The sequence below is a fragment of the Neoarius graeffei genome, chromosome 2 (genome assembly GCF_027579695.1).
Source record: "Neoarius graeffei isolate fNeoGra1 chromosome 2, fNeoGra1.pri, whole genome shotgun sequence".
Taxonomy (NCBI): Eukaryota; Metazoa; Chordata; class Actinopteri; order Siluriformes; family Ariidae; genus Neoarius; species Neoarius graeffei.
The window spans coordinates 89,926,586-89,944,409 of record NC_083570.1 but is presented as its reverse complement, the minus strand read 5'-3'; the positions used below and the strand labels follow the sequence as shown (position 1 = coordinate 89,944,409).

Below are 17,824 nucleotides of genomic sequence, written 5' to 3'. Positions count from 1 at the left end.
ATATCTTGCAAAAAAGATTTCAAAAGGGTCCACTGGGGAACTAAATGTCGTCGTTTTTTTTATTTGTTATTTAATCTATTTTTTTTTACAAAGGTATCTTCTTTTCAATAATATTGCAGTGTGCGTCTTGTGTCTGGGATCTTAGTCAGCTGGGGACTGAATAGGTTCGGCCAATCACGGGGAACCTGACAGGGCCAGCCTGTAACATGCGGCCTCGTGATTGGCACAGCAGCGATGGGGCGAGTCCTCTTCTTTGTGTACAGGAGGCTTGGAGGGACAGGTCCAGGCTAGTCTCGTGCTGTGAGTGAACCGGTGCACAGCCTGAGAGAGCTCCTGTGTGTCCTGAATTTGTGCATTGCTGACTGAAAGATAACATCTTCTGCCTCCATTTATCCGTTCACTAAAATATGTTGTATTCATGTTAATGTGTATTTAAAGACATTTAAATTTGTGGGAAAAAAATATTAAAAAATATAAAAAATTGTCTAATCAACCACAAATTTCGCGACCCCCCTGCAGTACCTCTGCGGACCCCCTAGGGGTTGCGGAACCCCTGTTGAAGACCTCTGGCCTAGAGAGTCATTGGGGTGAGGTGGTTCTCTCTGTCCTCCTGTGAGTCACTGAAAACAGCTGGGTTTTGGTGTGCATTTGGTTGTTGGAAACACACCACATCATGTCAAAAACTCCCAAGATTTTGCGACTAAAGTTGCAGACCTCAAACTAGACTCAGATGAAACTATGGTTTCCTATGACATCACTTCGATATTCACCTGCATTCCCACCACAGAAGCAGTCGAATCTGTTAGAAAACGACTCCTTCAAGACAGCACTTTACTGGATAAAACGAACCTCACCACGGACCAGATTTGCACCCTGCTTGACCTCTGCCTGACTACCACCTATTTCCAGTTTAATGAAAGTTTCTACAGACAGAAGCATGGATGCACCATGGGCTCACCAGTGTCTCCTATTGTGGACAATCTATACATGGAGGAAGTAGAACATAAAGCTTTGACCACTTTTTCAGGAGTTGTTCCCAGCCACTGGTTCAGATATGTGGATGACACCTGGGTTAAAATCAAAACCCGTGAGGTGGAAGCCTTCTCTAAGCACATCAATGCAGTGGATATCAACATCAATTTCACTCGGGAGGACGTCAGTGGGAATAATCTAGCCTTCTTGGATTGTGATGTACACATTAGACAAGACAGAAGCCTTAGCATCGAGGTCTACCGGAAACCCCCACACACAGACCAGTACCTACTCTTCGACTCACACCACCTACTGGAGCACAAATTGGGGATCATTAGGACCTTGCAACACAGGGCTCAGAACATTCCTACAACGGTAGAGGGAAAAGAGAAGGAGCAAAATCACATCAAGAAAGCATTTCAGAACTGCGGGTATCCCAACTGGGCTTTCTTCAAGAGCAGAAAAAGGAATATAATGGATGAGGAAGATAACAGGAACAAACGCAAGAACATTGTCGTTCCTGATATTTCTGGTCTATCTGAGAAACTCAGGAGGATCTTCGACAAACACAACATTCCGGTACATTTCAGACCCAGTAACACCCCGAAGCAGAAACTGGTCAGAATAGCCAGACACAAACAGGACAACATAGTGTATGCAATTCAGTGCAGTGAGGAATGCACGGCCTCGTATATTGGGGAAACAAAACAACCACTTCACAGGCGCTTGGCTCAACACAGGAGAGCCAGTTCCTCAGGCCAGGACTCTGCTGTCTATCTTCATCTTAACAACAAAGGACACTCATTTCAGGATTGCAATGTACACATTTTAGCCAGAGAGGATCGTTGGTATGAGCAAGGAGTTAAAGAAGCCATTTTTGCCAACCTGGAAAGATCATCACTGAACAGAGGTGGTGGTCTAAGGCTGCATCCACACGACAATGGCAACGAGATGTTATTTAAAAATATATTGCGTCCAAATGGGCAACGATCAATAAAATATCAGGTCCATATGGCAACGCAACGCTTGCTGAAAACGATGCAATACACATGCCACACCTCTAGGGGCGCTGTAAGACGGTCCCTTCGGAGACACCAGAACAATAGAAGAAGTAAGGACGCATGCACATAAACTATTATGCGCGAGACTTCATATTAGCCACAAAGTCAGGAAAATCTGTTCGTAAAATTACATTATAATGACCAAATACAATGAAAAGTATTTTTCCAGTCTCACCTGTGAAAGGTAATCCCATGTGATCTCGTTTGGACGGTAAACCTGTTGGTACAGTTAAACGCAGCACATGAATGAGGCATCTTTATTCTCCGGTTTGACCTATCCAATATGGCGGCGAGGATGACGTATGATTCTATGCGGAAGGCGGCGTCTTTAATGGTCCGGAATAAATTGAATGCTACACGTTGATGGATTAATTTGTTGTTCTACGCCCTTTTTGAGGAATGTATTGTAGGACTTAAACCAACATCTGAAGAGGTGAGATCGCTCCTTTTTTTCCCTATTTTTGCTGGCGGGATTGACTCTGCCCTAAGGGCTATTTTCTCTCTCTCTCTCTCTCTCTCTCTCTCACTTTGCACCATTACACAATAAATATTCACAGTGAAAATATTTTGTAAGCGCGTTTCATGAACCAAGTTATAGGATTTGTTGACAACTCGCATCGAGTTCGTTACACTTCTACCCGGCGTGAAGCACTCACAGTTATGTGGTTGTGACGTCATTGTAAACAAATCCGTTCTACTCATCCAGACGACTTCGCAATGGCAACGTTGCCAGATCTTTCCACTCTGGAACCCGTTCTCAAAAAGATTGCGTTTTGGGCACCCAAAACGCCGGTGCCGTGTGGACGCCAGGCCTAAACGATAAGCAATTGTATCGGAGTCACCTGAATCCGTTGCCGTGTGGACAGGGCCTAAGACACCATTTATCAGCCACCTACAATGCAGTCCTTGGCACACTTCCCAGACAACCGAATGCACACCAAAACCCAGCTGTTTTCAGTGACTCACAGTAGGACAGAGAGAATCAACAACCCATTGATCACCCCAACGACTCTCTAGGCCGTTCACACCCAGCCCCCAGTGACCCACACCAACAGGATGACTCAACGACACCTTAGGATTGCTTTTCATCCATGAGAGGATAAATACCTGATACCCCCTATTAGTCAGACAGAACTGAAGAAGCCTTTCAGATGAGAGGTGAAACGTCTTCAAGAATCTTCAAGCAAGTCCAGTTGCTCTCTTTTACCACCCACAGTTTACTATGACCTGGATGACTGAGAATCTTCACAGACATCATATAAAAAGACACATTTTTGATTAAAAAAAAGTAGTCTCAGGTACGAGTGCAGTTTGATAAGGAAATGAGCTGTAGGTTTTACTGAGCATCTTACAGAACCAGCCACAGTTCTTCTAGACACTTTGATTGTCACACTTGATTCTTAATTTTCCACCAAAACCCAGTAGCCTTCGTTATGTTTTATTTTTAATCTGAAAAGTGCTCTCTTATGTAATATGTTGTTTTCTTTAGTAATATTACGCTACTGTAAATATATTTTAATCATGAATTACAACCCCAATTCCAAAAAAGTTGGGACAAAGTACAAATTGTAAATAAAAACAGAATGCAATAATTTACAAATCTCAAAAACTGATATTGTATTCACAATAGAACATAGACAACATATCAAATGTCGAAAGTGAGACATTTTTAAATTTCATGCCAAATATTGGCTCATTTGAAATTTCATGACAGCAACACATCTCAAAAAAGTTGGGACAGGGGCAATAAGAGGCTGGAAAAGTTAAAGGCACAAAAAAGGAACAGCTGGAGGACCAAATTGCAACTCATTAGGTCAATTGGCAATAGGTCATTAACATGACTGGGTATAAAAAGAGCATCTTGGAGTGGCAGCGGCTCTCAGAAGTAAAGATGGGAAGAGGATCACCAATCCCCCTAAGGCTACATCCACACGACAACGGCAACGAGATGTTATTTAAAAATATATCGCGTCCAAATGGGCAACGATCAGTAGAATATCAGGTCCATATGGCAACGCAACGCTTGCTGAAAACGATGCAATACACATGCCACACCTCTAGGGGCGCTGTAAGACGGTCCCTTCGGAGACACCAGAACAATAGAAGAAGTAAGGATGCATGCACATAAACTATTATGCGCGAGACTTCATATTAGCCACAAAGTCAGGAAAATCTGTTCGGAAAACTACATTATAATGACCAAATACAATGAAAAGTATTTTTCCAGTCTCACCTGTGAAAGGTAATCCCATGTGATCTCGTTTGGACGGCAAACCTGTTGGTACAGTTAAATGCAGCTAATCTTTATGCTCCGCTTTGACCTATCCAATATGGCGGCGAGGATGACGTATGATTCTACGTGGAAGGCGGCATCTTTAATGGTCCGGAATAAATTGAATGCTACACGTTGATGGATTAATTTGTTGTTTCTCACCTGTGAAAGGTAATCCCATGTGACCTCGTTTGGACGGTAAACCTGTTGGTACAGTTAAATGCAGCACATGAATCTTTATTCTCCGCTTTGACCTATCCAATATGGCGGCGAGGATGACGTATGATTCTATGCAGAAGGCAGCGTCTTTAATGGTCTGGAATAAATTGAATGCTACACGTTGATGGATTAATTTGCTCTTCTACGCCCTTTTTGAGGAATGTATTGTAGGACTTAAACCAGCATCTGAAGAGGTGAGATCGCTCCTTTTTTTCCCTATTTTTGCTGGCGGGATTGACTCTGCCCTAAGGGCTATTTTCTCTCTCTCTCTCTCACTTTGCACCATTACACAATAAATATTCACAGTGAAAATATTTTGTAAGCGCGTTCCATGAACCAAGTTATAGGATTTGTTGACAACTCGCATCGAGTTCGTTACACTTCTACCCAGCGTGAAGCACTCACAGTCATGTGGTTGTGACGTCATCATAAACAAATCCGTTCTACTCATCCAGACGACTTCACAACGGCAACGTTGCCAGATCTTTCCACTCTGGAACCCGTTCTCAAAAAGATTGCGTTTTGGGCACCCAAAACACCGGTGCCGTGTGGACGCCAGGCCTAAACGATAAGCAATTGTATCGGAGTCACCTGAATCCGCTGCCGTGTGGACAGGGCCTAATTCTGCGCCGACAACACTGCAAAAAATGGCCTTTCAAAAATAAGAAATAAAAGATTAAAACAAAGCATATTTGCTTGAATCAGGTGAAAAAAATCTGCCAATGGAACGAGTCAAATTTGACATGGTAAGATTTCTTAAAGTAAGATGAAAAATCTAACCTGTTTTTAGATGAAATAATTCCAAAATAAGATTGGGGAACTTATTATGCGAGATCTGATTAACTCAAAATAATCAAAATAGTTCTTATAACAAGATCGTACTTCTTACATTTAGCCATTCAAGTCTTTTTTTTTTAAAGATTTTTTTGGGGCCTTTTCCACCTTTATTGGATAGGACAGTGTAGAGACAGGAAACGAGCGGGAGAGAGACGGGGAGAGATTGGGAAATTACCTCAGGTCGGAATCGAACCCCTGTCCCCAGATTTATGGTATGGCGCCTTATCCACCTGTTTTTTTTTTCTTGAAACAAGATGAACTGCATTTGACAAATGTCCAAAATGTACTTACTTGTTTTATTTTCAAAGGTGCTCCAAATAAGACTTTTTCAAGACATTTTGTCTATACAAGATTTTCAAGATGGACTGTCTAAAAACTAGCCTTTCTAGCTAAGTGAGGTTTTGCTTGTTGGGCAATTATGTCTTATAATAAGGGTGACTAGATGTTTTGACTTGAAAATAGACAAATAACCTTCCTAAGATTTTTATTTTTTGCAGTGAAATAGTGGAGCAATATCAGAAAGGAGTTTGACAGTGTAAAATTGCAAAGAGTTTGAACAGATCATCATCTACAGTGCATAATATCATCAAAAGATTCAGAGAATCGGGAAGAATCTCTGTGCGTAAGGGTCAAGGCCGGAAAACCATACTGGGTGCCCGTGATCTTCGGGCCCTTAGACGGCACTGCATCACATACAGGCATGCTTCTGTATTGGAAATCACAAAATGGGCTCAGGAATATTTCCAGAGAACATTATCTGTGAACACAATTCACCGTGCCATCCACCGTTGCCAGTTAAACTCTATAGTTCAAAGAAGAAGCCGTATCTAAACATGATCCAGAAGCGCAGACGTCTTCTCTGGGCCAAGGCTTATTTAAAATGGACTGTGGCAAAGTGGAAAACTGTTCTGTGGTCAGACGAATCAAAATTTGAAGTTCTTTATGGAAATCAGGGACGCCGTGTCATTCGGACTAAAGAGGAGAAGGACAACCCAAGTTGTCATCAGCGGTCAGTTCAGAAGCCTGCATCTCTGATGGTATGGGGTTGCATTAGTGAGTGTGGCATGGGCAGCTTACACATCTGGAAAGACACCATCAATGCTGAAAGGTATATCCAGGTTCTAGAGCAACATATGCTCCCATCCAGACGACGTCTCTTTCAGGGAAGACCTTGCATTTTCCAACATGACAATGCCAAACCACATACTGCATCAATTACAGCATCATGGCTGCGTAGAAGAAGGGTCCGGGTACTGAACTGGCCAGCCTGCAGTCCAGATCTTTCACCCATAGAAAACATTTGGCGCATCATAAAATGGAAGATACAACAAAAAAGACCTAAGACAGTTGAGCAACTAGAATCCTACATTAGACAAGAATGGGTTAACATTCCTATCCCTAAACTTGAGCAACTTGCCTCCTCAGTCGCCAGATGTTTTCAGACTGTTGTAAAGAGAAAAGGGGATGTCTCACAGTGGTAAACATGGCCTTGTCCCAACTTTTTTGAGATGTGGTGTTGTCATGAAATTTAAAATCACCTAATTTTTCTCTTTAAATGATAGATTTTCTCAGTTTAACCATTTGATATGTCATCTATGTTCTATTCTGAATAAAATATGGAATTTTGAAACTTCCACATCATTGCATTCCGTTTTTATTTACAATTTGTACTTTGTCCCAACTTTTTTGGAATCGGGGTTGTATATTATATAGTTTTAATAGAATATAATGTGCACACACACCTTGGGGAGTTTTCAAACCAGTTACTCTAGTCATGAAATTAAAAAGATACCTGCTATGCCGCTGTTCCACCCTCTTTAATTATCATTATTTTTCCCAGGCTTTTCTGACTCCATGCCACATCATCCTTTCTCTATTATTTGCTGAAACAGCATTCATAAGGAATTGGTATATTTCAAAAAGAAACCAGAAACTGCACCGTGTGAACCAGCCAAGACTTTTCAGTGATTTAATTGCAACTGCAATTTACCTTGAAGGTAGCTGAGGAAAATTAGAAACTGCTGTGTTAACAGGATTTATATAAATATGATTTCCAGTAGCCTACTAAAATATGACGACAAACTTTTTTCCATACAATAAAAAAGGTTTTATAATATAAGGTATTATAATGTGAATGAAGTTGGAGCAGGAGAGAAGCTGAACTGTGTTGCACTGAACCCGTAAGACTCTGGTATATTAAGCTCAGATTTTCAGTTATAGCAATGGCAAATATAATGTTCATCAAAGGTGGCCTGAGAATACGAATTCAAACTTTTTAAACTCTGGTCATGAAGAATGAGAGTCCAAGACAATTGAGGATTTCCCTGCTCCGACACATCTTATTTATCAGCTGATTATCAGATTTACTGTGTTTTGGTAGTCAGATTTGGATGAGATTGGACAGTGTGGTCTGACTCCGTTCCATCATTTGTTTACAATCATGAAAGATAATGAAATTGCACTCGAATGCTCTCCTCAAAGTCAACAATGCAACTTTACAGTGTGGCAATGATGCCATCTCAGGGTGGGATGAGACAATGCTTGAGATTTTTACTTACTCTCTCACTTTTTAAAAAAAAAATTTTAATCAAAAGTATTAGAGAATACAAGCATGCAATGAAAATAAAGCAATGCAGTAAAATATCAAAATACCAGCAATACCATAGTAAGTGCAGAGCCAATCCAGTGAAACAGAACTTGGAGAAATACAGATATACAGAAATAAATAAATATGAAATGTCATTAATCATTAATCTATTACAAGCTCAACACTTAAAGTAAGCCTAATCATTTGAAAGCTAATACAGCTTTACAGTATGCAATATAATTGCTTAAAATATCTTTCATACATTTCTGGTATGAGCATTTTACATCATCATTGATGACAGATTGTGTAATGAATGTGCACTGGATGGACTGAAGCAATTCATTTAAATGGTAATCAACATAATGACAAGTACATTAAGGTTTGGGTGTGTTCCATTTCTTTAGCAGGAGACCAGGTCAGAAGGCACAGAAAATGTAGCACAATATATTCCAGCATTAGAAAGTTCTTACCAAAGTATCCTAATATTGTAAAGTAATGATTAATTTTTTTTTTTGCGGTCCAGTTTCCATCGAATCCTGTGGTCTGATTGGCTGGTGAGCGGGTCCGTATCCTACGGTATGGGCCACAGTTACAGACCCAGGTTACGGACCTCTGGTGACTTGCTCGTTCACAACAAGAACAAACATAGTAGCAATTTTTGTCAACATTTATCTAAGATTTATTTATAAGATTATCAAAAATCTTGTAAATTTTTGCCAGCATTTCTCAGGAGAATAGCATTAATTTTACAGCATGGATAGCGATAACGACAGTGTTCACAGCGAAAGTGAGTTTTACTACCCTGAGGAAGAAGAAATAAAATAAAACATTTCAGGAGAAAGCTAAAACCTGTAACTGTTGCTAACGCCGAGCAAAAACATGGCTGAATCCTGAATGACTCCTATTTGTATAAATAGGGGACTACATTGGCGGCAAAATGTAGTTTTTTTTCCTGCTATGGAAGTGCACTTGTATACCGAGGAGGAAGCCATTTGCATTACAGCCGTGAATGAGGATTCAAAATAGCATTAATTTTACAGCATGGATAGCGATAACGACAGTGTTCACAGCGAAAACGAGTTTTACTACCCTGAGGAAGAAGAAATAAAAGAAAAAACATTTCAGGAGAAAGCTAAAACCTGTAACTGTTGCTAACACTGAGCAAAAACATGGCTGAATCCTGAATGACTCCTATTTGTATAAATAGGTGGCTACATAGGCGGCAAAATGTAGTTGTTTTTTTTTTTTCCTGCCATGGGAGTGCACTTGTATACCGAGGAGGAAACCATTTGCATTACAGTCGTGAATGAGGATTCAAAATGGCGGCTCGGCTCAGTTTTCCCTTTCGGGCGCTCTCGTTTTCTGTTAGAATTTGGGTAAGAAAAAAATAAATATATTATTTACCAGCTTAAGGTCGGTCCGTATGGTGAAATACCGTGACTTCGGCCTTGAATACTGACCTCGGCCCAGAGGGCCTCGCTCAGTACTTTCAAGACCTCAGTCACGATATTTCACGATACAGACCTCCCAGCTGGTAAATGACATTATTATACATTTATTTCCTTACCTTACATTATATTACAGGCATTTAGCAGATGATCTTATCCAGAGCAATCTACAACAAGTGCTGAACTTCTACACAAGAAATTTCTAGTGCCAAATGAACAATTGACAGAATAACACAGTGTAATATTCTGTTGAAATACCAATACTCAGCAAACAGCCAAGGAAACCAACCAACCATACAAATGAGCTGACAAAGTACAAGTAAATAACACCAAGTCATTGTGACCAGGCTAGACGGTACACAGCCTGAATTGGTCAAGGCAGCTATGTGATTACACAGTGGGCAAGGAAGAAGGGGAGAGGTGCAGCCTGAAGAGGTGAGTCTTCAGTCTGTGCTTGAAGATGGTCAGGAAGTCAGCAGTTCTCACCTTAGTGGGAAGGTCATTCCACCAATGGGGCTCCAGAACAGACAGTCTTGACTGGGCTGGGCAGGAGCGCAGAGGAGGAAGGGCCAGATAACCAATAGTAGTGGAGCGTAGGGATCTGGCTGGCTTATTGGGTCAGGTCAGACTCTGGAGCCATGCTGAACCTGACCCCTTGACTACCTAGCACCAAAGTCTTAAATTTGATGTGAGCTGCAACAGGAAGCCGGTGAAGGGCAGCGAGCAGAGGGGTGACATAGGAGGAATGATGGAGGTTGATCAGGCGAGCTGCAGCATTCTGGATGAGCTGCAGGGGTCTGGTGGCAGATATTAGTACCCGTGACCTCGTTGGTGCATTTTTGAAGAACTCCATAATACTCAGAATAATAATCTTTTAATGATTTATCTCAGTGCTTTTTGTTATGGTATTGATCCTCATCTTTGGTCTCGGTCCTCAGCGGATGTTTATGTTGGTGCTCTTTGCAGGACTGAAACACAGCAATGTAATCATTACATGGCCAGAAAGTGAAACTGAGATCTTCAAAAGTAAGATTTTTATTGATTGCTTAAAACCAGATTCATGTCTATTCACAATTCCACATGTCTATTCACATCTGGCTCACCTAAGATATTCCATAGGAAGATCTTTGAATTCTATGGGGTTTGTCATGGAATTTTTTCTGAAGTTCCACGTGCACTGACCGACTGATAGATAATATGAAGCCCCACAGTTGAACCTATGACAAAACAACAGCAAAGATGCAGTAAAGCCATAAACTAATATTTAGTCACAATCTGATGAGAAAAATGACAGAAATATATGGAAAGGAACATGTCCAAATACATTCTCCTTAATCTGAACTCAAATGCAGCCTGCTGTGTATTTAAATCCTTACTGGATTGTATTAATAATTTGAGCCAAAAGCAGACTTGATTGCTTTGTCACTTTTGCATTCATTTAACAAATAGAGTTGTCACATAAGATATTTCTATTGTTTAAAAGTATTTACAGCACAGTGCTGTTTAATTCTCAATTCTGATCGATCAGAAAGTTGTGATTCATTTTCAGCAGCTCTGACTGAACGTCCAGCTGCAAGACAAACCATGGGCTTCTATTAATGCATTCATTCTAAAATATGTCGTGATGCAAAAGCTCCACATATACAGATTTTAAAAAGGTGTGTAATAGTGAAGATTTCTGAAAGGGGACCTTTATTAAGCATTTTTGGAAGGAGTATTCAGTGTCCAGTGAAGTAAATCTAATTTATTTCTGATACAGGAATTGTTCAGGAAAAGAGGTTTTGTGGTTTCTTAGCATCATGACAAGCTGCATTTTTGTCTAACTTAAAGAGAAGCAAAATAAATAAATAAATAAATAAATTTGGGAGGGGGGGAAAAAAAAGGAGAGAAACTAGTGAAAGGATGACTGTTTATACCTGCAATAATAAAAGCGATTCCACAACTTTACATGCAACCGTAAATGGATAAAAAGTACAGCATGCCATTGGCAAATTGCTGTAAAACAATGTTCCAGGAATCTAGAGTACCAGTCAACAGTTTGGACACGCCTACGCATTCATAGATTTTCTGTCTTGTGACTATTTTCTAAGCCCTGTGATGACCTGGCGACTTGTCCAGGGTGTACCCTGCCTTTCGCCCGTAGTCAGCTGGGATAGGCTCCAGCTTGCCTGCGACCCTGTAGAACAGGATAAAGCGGCTAGAGATAATGAGATGAGACTATTTTCTACAGTCTAGAACAAATACTGAAGACATCAAAACTAGAAATAACACATAGAACATATATGGAATCATGTGGTGAATAAAAAAAAAAAGTTTCATATTTTAGATTCTTCAAAGTAGCCAGCGTTTACTTTGATGATGCTTTGTACACTACTGGTATTATCTAACCAGCTTCATGAGGTAATCACCTGGAATGCTTTTTAATTAACAGGTGTGTCTCGTCAAAAGATAATTAGAGCAATTTTCCACCTCCTTAAAGGGTTTGAGATCAAACAATAAATAATAAATTATAAAATTACAGTAAATAGCCCTGTTCCACAACTGTAATCATCCATATGATGTCAAGAACCACTCAACTAAGTAAAGAGAAACAACATCCATCATTACTTTAAAGCTAGACTGTCTTTCAGATTTTTCAAGTTTAGGTCATAAAAAGAATTTTCCCTGACACCCTATTATTTTTATTTAGTGGACTGAAAGCTACTGCATTCGAATCACAAGACTTCCAATTTATTCGTTTTTTTTTAAATAGAACAATTAATGAATTTAGAACCACGTGGCAGGCGGCACGGTGGTGTAGTGGTTAGCGCTGTCGCCTCACAGCAAGAAGGTCCGGGTTCGAGCCCCGTGGCTGGTGAGGACCTTTCTGTGTGGAGTTTGCATGTTCTCCCCGTGTCTGCGTGGGTTTCCTCCGGGTGCTCCGGTTTCCCCCACAGTCCAAAGACATGCAGGTTAGGTTAACTGGTGACTCTAAATTGACCGTAGGTCATTAACATGACTGGGTATAAAAAGAGCATCGTGGAGTGGCAGCGGCTCTCAGAAGTAAAGATGGATAGAGGATCACCAATCCCCCTAATTCTGCACCGACAAATAGTGGAGCAATATCAGAAAGGAGTTCGACAGTGTAAAATTGCAGAGAGTTTGAATATCATCATCTACAGTGCATGATATCATCAAAAGATTCAGAGAATCTGGAAGAATCTCTGTGCGTAAGGGTCAAGGCCGGAAAACCATACTGGGTGCCCGTGATCTTCGGGCCCTTAGATGGCACTGCATCACATACAGGCATGCTTCTGTATTGGAAATCACAAAATGGGCTCAGGAATATTTCCAGAGAACATTATCTGTGAACACAATTCACCGTGCCATCCGCCGTTGCCAGCTAAAACTCTATAGTTCAAAGCAGAAGCCGTATCTAAACATGATCCAGAAGCGCAGACGTCTTCTCTGGGCCAAGGCTCATTTAAAATGGACTGTGGCAAAGTGGAAAACTGTTCTGTGGTCAGACGAATCAAAATTTGAAGTTCTTTATGGAAATCAGGGACGCCGTGTCATTCGGACTAAAGAGGAGAAGGACGACCCAAGTTGTTATCAGCGCTCAGTTCAGAAGCCTGCATCTCTGATGGTATGGGGTTGCATTAGTGCGTGTGGCATGGGCAGCTTACACATCTGGAAAGACACCATCAATGCTGAAAGGTATATCCAGGTTCTAGAGCAACATATGCTCCCATCCAGACGACATCTCTTTCAGGGAAGACCTTGCATTTTCCGACATGACAATGCCAAACCACATACTGCATCAATTACAGCATCATGGCTGCATAGAAGAAGGGTCCGGGTACTGAACTGGCCAGCCTGCAGTCCAGATCTTTCACCCATAGAAAACATTTTGCGCATCATAAAACGGAAGATATGACAAAAAAGACCTAAGACAGTTGAGCAACTAGAATCCTACATTAGACAAGAATGGGTTAACATTCCTGTCCCTAAACTTGAGCAACTTGTCTCCTCAGTCCCCAGACGTTTACAGACTGTTGTAAAGAGAAAAGGGGATGTCTCACAGTGGTAAACATGGCCTTGTCCCAACTTTGAGATGTGTTGTTGTCATGAAATTTAAAATCACCTAATTTTTCTCTTTAAATGATACATTTTCTCAGTTTAAACATTTGATATGTCATCTATGTTCTATTCTGAATAAAATATGGAATTTTGAAACTTCCACATCATTGCATTCTGTTTTTATTTACAATTTGTATTTTGTCCCAACTTTTTTGGAATCGGGGTTGTACTTAAAGTTTCTTCAAGTTGACCTGTCAAAGTCTATTTTAGGCAAACAAAAATAAGTTGTTTGTTGGCCAGAATTCAAGAAATGTGACGTCAGTTGCTCTTTTGCAATCCACCACAGGCTTGGTTTCCTCTTTGTGTTTAAGACGGATACGCTCTGACACACATCCATTTAACCAAAGAGCCGATTCCCAATTATGGCATTTTAAATTAGACAATAAATATAGTGACTGTGTATTAATTTGCAAGTATGACAACATTAAATTCCATGAACTAAGTTCCATGTAATGCTCCAAAAGTACCGTATCTGGATAACAATTTAATTGCTTCGACGTGCATACACTGGTGTAAAATTTCCATGCTTATTTCAGATTTATATAAATTATAAAATACAACCTCACCATGCCTTTTGTTGCAAACAGGGACTGCCTTTTATCAAGAGCTTTTTGTGTCCTTAACTAGTCCCTATTGCCTCCATTACTGTGCATGAATATAGATGTGATTATAAAAGTTATTCGAACACAAGAACTTCAAAGGGTGTTTGAAGGGAACACTGAATTTAGTAGAATATTACTGGAGGTGCGCATTTCAAAGCTCCTTTAATAGAATGGAGCAATGGCATGTCAAGCTGTGTAATTAAAATTCAGTGTGAGGAAATGTTTTAACTTGGGGTTATTGGAAACCAATGCCCGGTCATGTTTTATTCCTTATAGTTCTGCATTTATAAACAAACAACTTTACAAGCTAGACTCAACCTGTAACTAGTAATGAATGAGTAAATAATTTGGATACTTTTTTCCACCTCTGTTATATTGTTAGCATGAAAAATACAAGAAAAGCCTTACCTCATGTTTTCAAAAGCAGGTTCTGCTATGATTTAAACCCTTTGTACCTCACTGTGTGTAAATCAAAGCTTTCTCTCCACAGTGTTTGTTGAAACACTTCCAACGAAACCTCTGACGTCAAGACTTATCACGTGATAGGTGCCAAACATTCCAGGTAGAACCTGATTAAAAGTTGGCAGTGGACAGAAGAACACCTTAAACGACCATATGTAGTCATGAGCGCCACCAAAGAGAACCAACCACTAGGTGGCACCAATGAATCTGAACTTAATGTATGCACAGTGTCTTGCAAAAGTATTCATCCCACTTGGTGTTTGTCCTGTTTTGTCATATTACAAACTGGAATTAAAATGGATTTTTGGGGGGGCGGTTAGCACCATTTGATTTACACAACATGCCTACCACGCTACACAAGTTTAAGAATGTACAAGCTATCACGGAAGAAGGAAACCATCTCCTGGTTCCTAATGAAACAAGGAGCCAAACAAAAAACTTTGACAAGAACAATCTTGTTCCAATGGTGAAGTTCAAGCAGAATTACTACAGGTCTTCATTCTTTCCAAGATCGATCGATCTGTGGAACAGCCTCCCAAGCGAAACGAAATGTCAAACAGTAGGGTGCCACGGAGTCTAATGGCCAAAAATTTTTTCAATGTTTTCCGGGTCCCACCCTCTCATTTTGTTCCTTTTATGAAGCATAGTAATTACTCCAAGTTTCATACAATATATGCATATTTTTTGTTAGCTCAATGGGCTGAAATGTTTTCATAGAGTAACTATTCAGTAGCTGTTGCATGCGTGTATTAACACTCTTATTCAACACGTTTGTGATAAAGGTTTACCTAAAAGCCTGGTTCACATGCGCATGTGCATCATCTGCTCCGCAGAATGATTTGCAGCTGCTGCGTGAGCTGGAGAGCTACAAGAAACAACATGAAGCTGTTGCTAAAGCTGCAATAAAATCATTCTCTGGACACTTGTGGTACTGGAGTGAAATCCTGGTCGGTTTAGCATTCTTTGACTCTGCAGTGTCAGCTGAGGTGAAGTCAGCCATGGTGAAAGCCCTTGACAAGAAAACAACATATCATCCTCGACGCATTGCCTTCAACCCCACAGCACCTCAGAAGCAGTTGTTTGACTTTGTATCACAACACACCAAGCAGCTTTTCACAGCCTTTAACATACCACAGAAATTCCTCATGAACAGTCCAGATACATGGAGCAGTGGCAATGATTACACTGTTGGCCAACAGAAAGTGAGAAGTCTGAAAGTCGTCAGCGATGCAGCTGAGCGAGGGGTGGCCTTGATTCAGGCGTTCAATGGAGTCCTGACCAATCAAGAAGAACAAAAACAGTTCTTGTTGCAAGTCGTGGAGAAACACCGCCATGACTTTCCAAACAGTAACAAATCCACCTTGACTGCACTCACTGCAGCTGCTGTTGACAACTAAATTGCGGACAACTAATTTACACTGTGACATTTTGGTCACTGTTTGTGTTAATCTGTTTGTGTTCAAAATTCATTTGTTGACTTTTGAAGTAACTGCTAGTAACTGTTTGATTTTCATGATTTCTGCTAGCCTAGTAAACTAGACCCAACCGCCTAGCGGCCAAAAATATTTTTTGCCTAGTGAATGGGTCTAGCCTCGCACCATATAAACAAAAACACCCCGGGCATTAAATCGTGCCCGCCAATCACAACGCAAGGTTTTTGTTTGGATTCTTTGGGCGGGCTTTTGCAGGAGTGACGACAAAGCTGCATGACTCTGGAGAAAGCACAACAGGAAAGATGGCTACCGCTAGTGAACAGCACGCGTTTGACTCCGCTTTGGAATCAGTTTTAGAAGAATTAGACTTGGAGTTTTCGTTGAAACATGAGCAGGAAGAGGCTCTCCGCTCATTCCTTTTCAAGAAGGACGTTTTCGCTGTTTTGCCGACCGGCTATGGCAAAAGTCTGATCTACCAGCTGGCTCCGCTCGTAGCCAAAAGGATGGGGCTAGTTTGTGCAGTACGAAGAATTAATAAACAGCTTTGAAACATTACTTTTTGTTTCTTATTTTCCCATTATTTTAAATTTAAGGGAAATTATTTCACCAAACACCACTAAATAAAAACTCTCAAAAACAGTTTAAGCAAACCCTTGAAAAACACTTGGAAAAAAAAAAATGAGTGTATATGGTACAGACTCCAAACTTGTGGTCATTATCTCCAAACTTCTTAATATCTAGAACCTGTTTATTAATTAATACGCATTTTGAAAAATTATTTATTTCAAGGTCTCCCCCACTGCTTTCTGTCGCTCTGACTATGTCACAGTCACTGTTGCGCTGATTGGTCAGAGCGTTGGCCTATACGCACAGAGACCGTTTGAAAGACAGCGGTTTGTTCCTCCTACCCGCTTCAGAAATGTCTACGGAACGAGGCCAGACTAAATATTCACATTTAGTCTGGCTTGCCAGGCTAGATTTCTGCAGTATTCTGGCTTTTTATGTTAAATTTAACGTTATATGATTATATCAGAATTTTTCGGAAAATTACACATATTGTATAACTTTGGAACTGTTGAGCTACCAGTAAAGATTATTATAATACATCCACACTTTGTCACAGTTTTTCTTTTCACATTATGAACACATTTAGGGGGTGGGACAATGAAAATTAGAAACTTCATTTTTGAGTGGCACCCTAGTCAACAGTCTCTGTACAAATTCAAAACTTGCATTAACTCTTTCTATGACATGAAACAAGCATTTTACCAAGCTCCATAAACTGTATTAGTCATTATATGTAGTTTGTTTAGACATTTTATTTCTCATTATTATTTAGTTAGACACCCAAATTAAGATTGACCTTCTTAGCCTAAATGAATTCCTTTTAAAGTAAAAGTTTTTTTATTCCTTTAAATTAGTGTATAATATTATATATATATATATATTTTTTTTTTTCCTTTGTGGGAAGGGTTGTCAATTGGGACGAGAGTCCTGTTTCCTTTTCCAGTCACAAAAATGTATTTTGTTTCATAGTATTTTTCCTGTTTGATTTTTGTTTGTGTATATATCGATAATTTGTTTGGTCTGTAACATTTTGCAACTGTGACAAATAAACTAAACTTTAAACGTGCAAATTCTTGTTTTGTTGGGACACAAACAAAAATTAAAATGAAAATACAGAAATCTGGGCGGCATGGTGGCGCAGTGGTTAGCGCTGTCGCCTCACAGCAAGAAGGTCCGGGTTCGAGCCCCGTGGCCGGCGAGGGCCTTTCTGTGTGGAGTTTGCATGTTCTCCCCGTGTCCGCGTGG

At 40.3% G+C, this 17,824-nt stretch overlaps 1 long non-coding RNA gene across 1 annotated transcript; it reads right to left on the bottom strand.

Moving 5' to 3' along the window:
* Window positions 1–8,005: 8,005 nt before the first annotated feature.
* LOC132882013 (uncharacterized) lies at window positions 8,006–14,673 on the bottom strand. Its single transcript, XR_009654098.1, has 3 exons — window positions 14,526–14,673; window positions 10,500–10,613; window positions 8,006–10,364 (listed from the first exon to the last, which is right to left on the bottom strand). It is a non-coding gene; the product is annotated as an uncharacterized LOC132882013 (long non-coding RNA).
* Between the last annotated feature and the right edge of the window lie 3,151 nt (window positions 14,674–17,824).